Here is a 7,679-nt window from a genome sequence, read left to right on the forward strand (position 1 = left end):
ATTATTTTCCTCACTAGGCCCCTGACTTTCTTGGCAGTTTTTTTTTTGTGTTACAGAGATTAAGGGATGAAAGAGGTTATTAATGGGAATTTAATTCTCCGTCGAAGCTTTTTTTTCATCCCTCAATCTCAATTGGGAGGGGAGCGGTGAATTTTTAATTCACGGGCGAATGGTGAAAACTCAGTGTGCGCCGCGAAAGAATTATTTTTCTTACTGGCCCCTGAGTTTTATGGCAGTTAAAATTTTTTTGTTACAAAGACTAAGGGATGAAAGAGGGTTATTTACTGGACAATTTAATTCTCCGTCGAATTGCCCTTTTTTCATCCCTTAATCTCAATTAGGAGGGGAGAGATGAATTTTTAATTACCGGGAGTCACTGTGCGCCGCGAAACTATTATTTTTCTCACCGGCCCATGACTTTCATGGCACTTTATATTTTTTTGTTACAGACATTAAGCGATGAAAGAGGGTTAATTGATGGGGAATTTAATTCTCCGTCAAACTGCCGTTTTTTCATCCCTCAATCTCAATTAGGAGGGGAGAGGTCAATTTTTAATTACCGGGAGTCACTGTGCGCCGCGAAACTATTATTTTTCTCACTGGCCCATGACTTTCATGGCAGTTTATACCTTTTTGTTACAGAGATTAAGGGATGAAAGACGGTTAATTGATGGGGATTTTAATTCTCCCTCGAACTGCCCTTTTTTCATCCCTTAATCTCAATTAGGAGGGGAGAGGTGAATTTTTAATTACCGGAAGTCACTGTGTGCCGCAAAACAATTATTTTTCTTACTGCGCTGTGATTTTCATGACAGTTTCTTCCATTTTTTACAGAGATTAAGGGATGAAAGAGGGTTAATGATGGGTAATTTAGTTCTCCGTCAAACAGCCTTTTTTTCATCCGAGAGAGAGAGAGAGTGAGTGAGAGGGAGAGAGAGCGGACGGCTGACGAAAAACCTCAAATGATTCTTTTTCTCGCATTCAGTCTGTGATGTTCCACAGGCCCGTGCGCGCATGCGCAAATGGTCGCAACAATGCTGTAGCGAGTGGGAGCGAGACGGAGACTACTCTCTCGCACAAAAGGTTCTCATTGCCGTCGACGGATTTAGGGGTTGGAGCTAGAAAATTGCGTTTAACTTTGAATCCATAGGAGATTCGCGGGTACGATTTTGTACAGACAAAATTTGTGGTAAATGTTCTAATAAAAAATATGGAAGAAAAAAAAAAGAAATTCATCAATTCAATGTCAAGATATAAATAGGAACATATATTAAATTCGCTCTGAATAAATAAACAAGCTATTGAAAAAAAACACTGATATTCCGAATTACAAAAAAAAAAATTCACTAACTTCAATTTTTTAAATGGAAAACATTTTTTTTCCCCATCTGATCTTCACGCGGCTCTGGGCGATGAACGGTTGGGAATAGGGGTAAAGTGCTTTGAACGTTTTTTGTGTAGAATTTTGAGCTCTACAACTTTGTATAACATATTTTTGGACGTACAGCGCATTATCCACGAGTTATTTCGAAAAAACCGTTTTCAGGAGTAGTTTTTTGGCTTTTTCAACCCCCGCACAAACTTGGAGAACCTTAAACATCCGCCATTAGTTTCATACGCCCAAATCACAAATTGTATCAAAAATCGAGCCTGATTAGCAAACATTCGTATGTTAGACCTTCGTTAATTGGACTACTCCGGAATCACTCGACGCCGGAGAGCCTTTCGGAATTTCTCCGCGCTTTTGAAAATTCATTCCTGCGCTCCTACTTGAGAGTAAGTAATGAAACCGCTGTCTTTTATTGAGAATTTAATTCTCTATCGATCGGCATCGGTTTCATTCCTTCATCTTAATTAGGGTGGGAGAAATGAATTTTCNTTTATTGAGAATTTAATTCTCTATCGATCGGCATCGGTTTCATTCCTTCATCTTAATTAGGGTGGGAGAAATGAATTTTCAAATCGGGAGAGCCCTTCCGGGCTTACTCGACGTCGGAAAGTCGTTCGGAGTTTCTCCGCGCTTTTGAAAATTCATTCCTCCGTTCCTAACTGAGATTAAGAAATGAAACCGATGTCATTTATTAAAAATATAATTCTTAATCGGTAAGCTTTGGTTCCATTACTTCATCTCAATTAGGGAAGGGAGAAATTCATTTTTGAATGAGAAGAACTTGTTCGGAATTACTGCGCGTTTTGAAAATTCATTCCTCTCCTAATAGAGACTAAGGGAATGAAACCACTGTCATTTATTGAGAATATTATTCTTGATTGGGGTTCCGTTTCGGCAGCACAGTAGTTTGGAAGTGTGTCTGTTGAAGTGTCGTCTTTATACGTTTTTTAACTGTGTTGCGTGCTACTCTGAGTTTTTACGTCTGTCGCGGACCTGCCGCAAATACCCCTGGAGCATTTTGTGATATAAATTGGTCTGATACCTGTGGTGCGAGATTTTTTTTTTGCGGTTTTTAATTCATGGCAACTTTTGAGGTTACCTGGTGAGAGAGCAAAATAAAACCAAAAAAAAAATGAAATAGTGCTATAAATCGAGTCGGAAAAAGAGGGCTCCTAAGCTTCCACATACCTACTAAGGCAAGCCTCATGCCGCTGAGCAGCATCTCTGAATCAAAACTATCATCAACCCCGAAAGGCAGAACCACCGTCGGTACACCTGTTCCCTCTCGACTCGACCTTTCTTCCACACTACGCGCACAATCACCATCAACACCCAAAGAATCTAGCAAAGGCAGACTTCAAACTGCGGCCACTTGGGTGAAGCACAAGGATCCCTCAAGGCCTACTCTCACTACCTTCTTCACCATACCCGAATCCAAGAGGAAAAGAGACTCGTCCCCTAACTGCTCCACCTCCCCTGAATCAGAAAGAGCTTCGAAACTCAGAAGACCTAAATCCGTCTCACACCTGGCAGAGCTAGATTGTTCAGCTTCTGAATCTGACTTTAGTTCCTGTTCCTCATCACCAATCCCTACATTACCCTCCCCTACCATCGGAACCACCACAGACGCATACACCGACACGATGCCTGGCAACGAGGAGACTATCCTGAAGCTGCTGGAGGGAATGAGACAGGACAGCAAAAATGATTTTGCAGCTCTCAAAAACCAGAACGATAAAATGGAAAATAAATTTGATGAAATGGAGAAAATGCTCTCTGAACAGGCTAAACTGCATGACGAAAAGCTCAATCTTCTCAAGTCTGAAATGACTGCTGAAATATCCAAGATTCATGACAACTTCAACTACAGGTACAAGAGACTCGAGGATGAAATCAAATTGATGAAAGCACAAATCGAATCAGGCTCTTCCTCTTCTTCTCACCCAGCTCAGATCCCCTCTGAAGTAGAAGATAGACTAGAGGAATTGGAAAAACAGGCCAAACGCAACAATATAATCATTGCTGGTCTCCAGGTTCACAAGGGTGGAAATATCAAGGACCAAGTCAATGATTTCCTCATTTCATCACTGAAAGTCAGTAGCTGCGTGGCCTCAGCTAAAATCGTCGGCTCTAGAGGCTCTCTTCCTGTTATCCAGGTTGAACTGAACAACTTCGAGTCCAAAATGGCCATTTGGAATGCCAAGAAAGCCACTCACCTCCTCAACATATTCATCAACAGGGATCTAACACGTAAAGAAGGAGCAATTGACAAGATCATCAGAGACCAAGCGAAAGCTCTCAAACAACAAGGGCATGTTGGGCTATGACCTATATCTTCGGAACCTTGATTACCAGAGCTACCTGTCTTCCAAATCCAGCCAACTGCATATCCAAAGATTTCCTTCCGATCCCCTCCCTAAGTACCACCAACTTCGTCTCTCTCTCTCCCTGAAAAAACAAATAGCCCAACTCCGTCTAGCAAATACTCACTACGGTTCCTTCAATCTAAAGAATGACAGATTCATGATTATACCATCCCAGCTTTGCTCCCACTGCTCATCCCTAGGACTCTTTGAATACGAAACCATTCCACACATATTTTTACATTGCTCGCTTTACTCTGCTTTTAGGGAACAATACTTGACTACCTTGCTTTGCTCATCCACAGAAGACGATTCAGACGAGGCTCTANGGGCGGTATTCTCGGTAAAAAACTCCCGGTTCCCCAAGGTGCTAATAGATGGCGCCACATAGATTTTTGATATGGAGATAAGGAGGTCTCACATAAATGAAGTAAAGATGTGTTTATCACAAACGACTTATATTTATTCAGTTCAAACACTTAGTAATTAGTAATTAATACAAAAGCGGAAACGCCACAGCTGTGGTGGGTTAGATGATGAAATGAGAATGATAATAATAATAATTCGGATGATTTCGTGAAGCTCCGCTAGCCCGATCGCGGGACTAGTGTCTGTTTGCGTCGTTGGCGCTGAGGACGAGCTCCGTCGGTAACGCTGAGTTCTGGTTGAGCCTCAGCCGCCACATTGACAGGTCAAAAAGCCGACAACTCGCCCGGGTAATTTACCAACTTTATGACCGGTCAAAAACCATGTAATTTACCTAAGGTAATTTACTTGCCCAACCCTGCTCCGCGCTCTTGAAAATTCATTCCTCCGCTCCTACTTGAGTAGGATAGGATAGAATTTCCCAAAGATTCCAAAAAGCTTCATTGTTCGTCGTGCATAAAAAGTGGGGATCTTCGGGAAACTCCTTGCGATCGCAAGACTTTTACCGATTTATTTTTCTCCGTGTGACGTCCGTATAGAAGATCAAACAATCAATTTAACAATGGGATAAATGGCGTGGAGAGAAAAACGTGAATATCTCCGAAATTAGATGCGATAAAATGGGCCCTTTTCACGTGGACGTACACATATAATTGGACTGAAATTTATAGAAATTTTTAATTTGCAATGACGAAATTCCTTGAAATTTCCGTATTACGGCAACGCGATAAAAATTCCCAATAAGTGTTCCCAATATTACTGAAACCTACAGACATCATTCTTGAATTCAGGACTTTCCTTTGATTTTCAGGATCATGTCACTGGAAATTTTTTACAAAGTGATTTAATTTTAACGTTGCTTGCTCATTGCATTTTAGAAATGCAGCTCCCTAAAAAAGACACATCGATTCCTGGGAACAACGTTTTTTTTTCTCGGTAGATACAGACAATAGAGAAATGTCAGAGTGGAGTTCCCGGATTTTTTTTCACTCTCGATTAATTTTTTAAAGATTCAAATTGATACTTGATTCATTCACATCGTTTCATTTCATCGGGAGATATTGTCGATTGGAGACAATTTTTTATGGTCACTGAAGGAGGCAAACCATTCATCTAAATCTCGCAATAATCTGCGAAAAATCTTATTCATTAATCTATTATTATTGAATTAATCCCATTATGTGTAGATCGCTGGAGAACAACGAAAACGTCCCAACCGTTCAAACGAGTTGAAATGTTTTCTCTCTCCTTCTTCTCCATTTTCGTTCTCACTCGCACTCGCTAAGTTTGGCGGAGGACGGGCACGTGCCAACGCGAAGGAGACGACAATGAGTGGGAGCGAGCGCGATACATATTCCTTTCTCACTCAGGGGAGGAATAAATATATATAATCGAACATTACTATAGTAAAAATAAACAAAATCTGCACAATTATTCAATAAAATCACTGGAAAACTATAGAGTTTTCCAGCGACAGCGCTGGGATTTTCTATGAATTTTTTGACCTACGTATCAATAATAAATATGTCGAGAAAAAGGAAAAGACTTTTAGATCATTAGATTCTGCATTCATTATACTATTGATTATAATATGTTCGATTTTACATTCCTGACAATTATTACAAAATGCGAGGAGCTACCGTATTGAGAACCCCTTTCCGGTTATCGACAAATTTANGCGAGGAGCTACCGTATTGAGAACCCCTTTCCGGTTATCGTCAAATTTAAACTCGGGCCCTACCATACCAACAGTTCCGTACGCTCATTGTAGTCCATGCGCCACCACTACGAATTTTGCTGTTGGACACTTTACATTGGCCATGCTTATCTCCCCTATGATCTCTGCTTCTAGTGGCAACGCAGGGTCCCTATGACCGCCAGCAACCTTGCCGACACCGAGTTACCGAATAAAAATTTCTGTCATCTATATAGATAAGAATTGACCGTCAGAATTGAATTGGCCGTTGTTCGAATTCCTGACAGACTCGTCAGATTTATGGACATGGTAATTACCCGTCATGACCGCGGTAATTGACCGTCATTTGACCGGTCATTTTTGTCACTCACATCCCTAGTTTGCACCATGAAGAATAGATACCAGGGGCGAGTTTTCGGTTCAAGTTAACCACGGTTAACGCGTCGTTAAGTTAAGTTGGGTCCCCCCGCCGCCGCTCCATTCCATCTGTGCTGAAAATGGCGGCACCTGTGTTTACGTGTGTAATCGATTCAAATGTGAATATGGCATATGTGGTTTTAATTAAATTTTTGTAATGAACAACGTTATCAGTGATTTAATTGGTGGTGCTGGACGTTATCGTCCTATTCGACGTAACGCAGAACCAGTTAACCACTTTGAAATTCTACCAGAAATACAATTCAGGGAACGATACCGTTTGTCAANAGTGATTTAATTGGTGGTGCTGGACGTTATTGTCCTATTCGACGTAACGCAGAACCAGTTAACCACTTTGAAATTCTACCAGAAATACAATTCAGGGAACGATACCGTTTGTCAAAAAGAGCATTCCTACACGTGCTCCGGAGAATAGAGCATGGTCTGAGAAGACCTCTTCGAAGGTAATTATTATTTTCTATAATCGCTTTGCACTGGAGGTCGAAGAATTACTTTGAGGTATTATCTATGCCCTGGAGTGAGGTTGAACCAACAAACTGTGTGCAGTAAATGAGCACTGTTTTTTTTTTAGAAATCACAGGATCACTTCGAGTATTCAGTTATTAGTGGCTCTACGTTTTTTTGCTACTGGTTCATATTTGATTACTGTGGGAGACACAATGAACATAAGTAAATCAGCAAGCTGGGAAATTGTCCATCGAGTAGCTCCACTTATAGCAGCCTTGAGCCCTGACTACATCAGATTCCCATCAACTCCAGAAGCACAAAGGCAAGCTCAGGCTGAGCTGTTTGCCAGATCTGCATTCCCCAGTGCAGTATGCTGCGTTGATGGTAGACAAGTTCGAATCCAAAGTTATGGTAAGAAATTAATCCCTGTTATCAATATTTTTCAATTTGAGTAACAGCTACATGTAAATTTTCAAAGATATAGATTTTAGTTCAAATTCAGATAGGAGTATTCATTGACTTTATCCCACATGTAATAAATCCAAAGAGATTGAATATTTTATACCTATCGATCATAATTTCAATGTACAGAGACTTCAGTATAGCTGTCTATCTTAAGAAATTCAAGTTGAGACTTACCATCCTAAATTGAGATTTATGGAAGTCTCCAGTTGAGACTTTGAAAACCTTAAGTTGAATTTTCCAAGCCTCAACTTGAAACTGACAGGTGCCAACCCTGTGGTTGGGACTTTCGAAAAGTCGTTTTAAAAGACTCAACTTGAGATCTTAAAAATCTCAAAATCAGGTTTTTTTTCGGGTGTTGTTGAAATGTCTATAATTTCTCATAATTGACATTCCTGAATGGACTCAACGATCATCTCATTGCTCAATAATAATTTATATGTTATCTGTTATTGAG

The 7,679-nt window shown here is 40.4% G+C and overlaps 1 long non-coding RNA gene across 1 annotated transcript; it reads left to right on the top strand.

Moving 5' to 3' along the window:
- The first annotated feature begins 6,590 nt into the window (after nt 1-6,590).
- LOC107046820 lies at nt 6,591-7,135 on the top strand. Its single transcript, XR_001461610.1, has 3 exons — nt 6,591-6,756; nt 6,885-6,982; nt 7,031-7,135. It is a non-coding gene; the product is annotated as an uncharacterized LOC107046820 (long non-coding RNA).
- Nucleotides 7,136-7,679: the final 544 nt, after the last annotated feature.

This window comes from Diachasma alloeum, unplaced genomic scaffold (genome assembly GCF_001412515.2).
Source record: "Diachasma alloeum isolate Michigan unplaced genomic scaffold, Dall2.0 Dall_scaffold_02011, whole genome shotgun sequence".
Taxonomy (NCBI): domain Eukaryota; kingdom Metazoa; phylum Arthropoda; class Insecta; order Hymenoptera; family Braconidae; genus Diachasma; species Diachasma alloeum.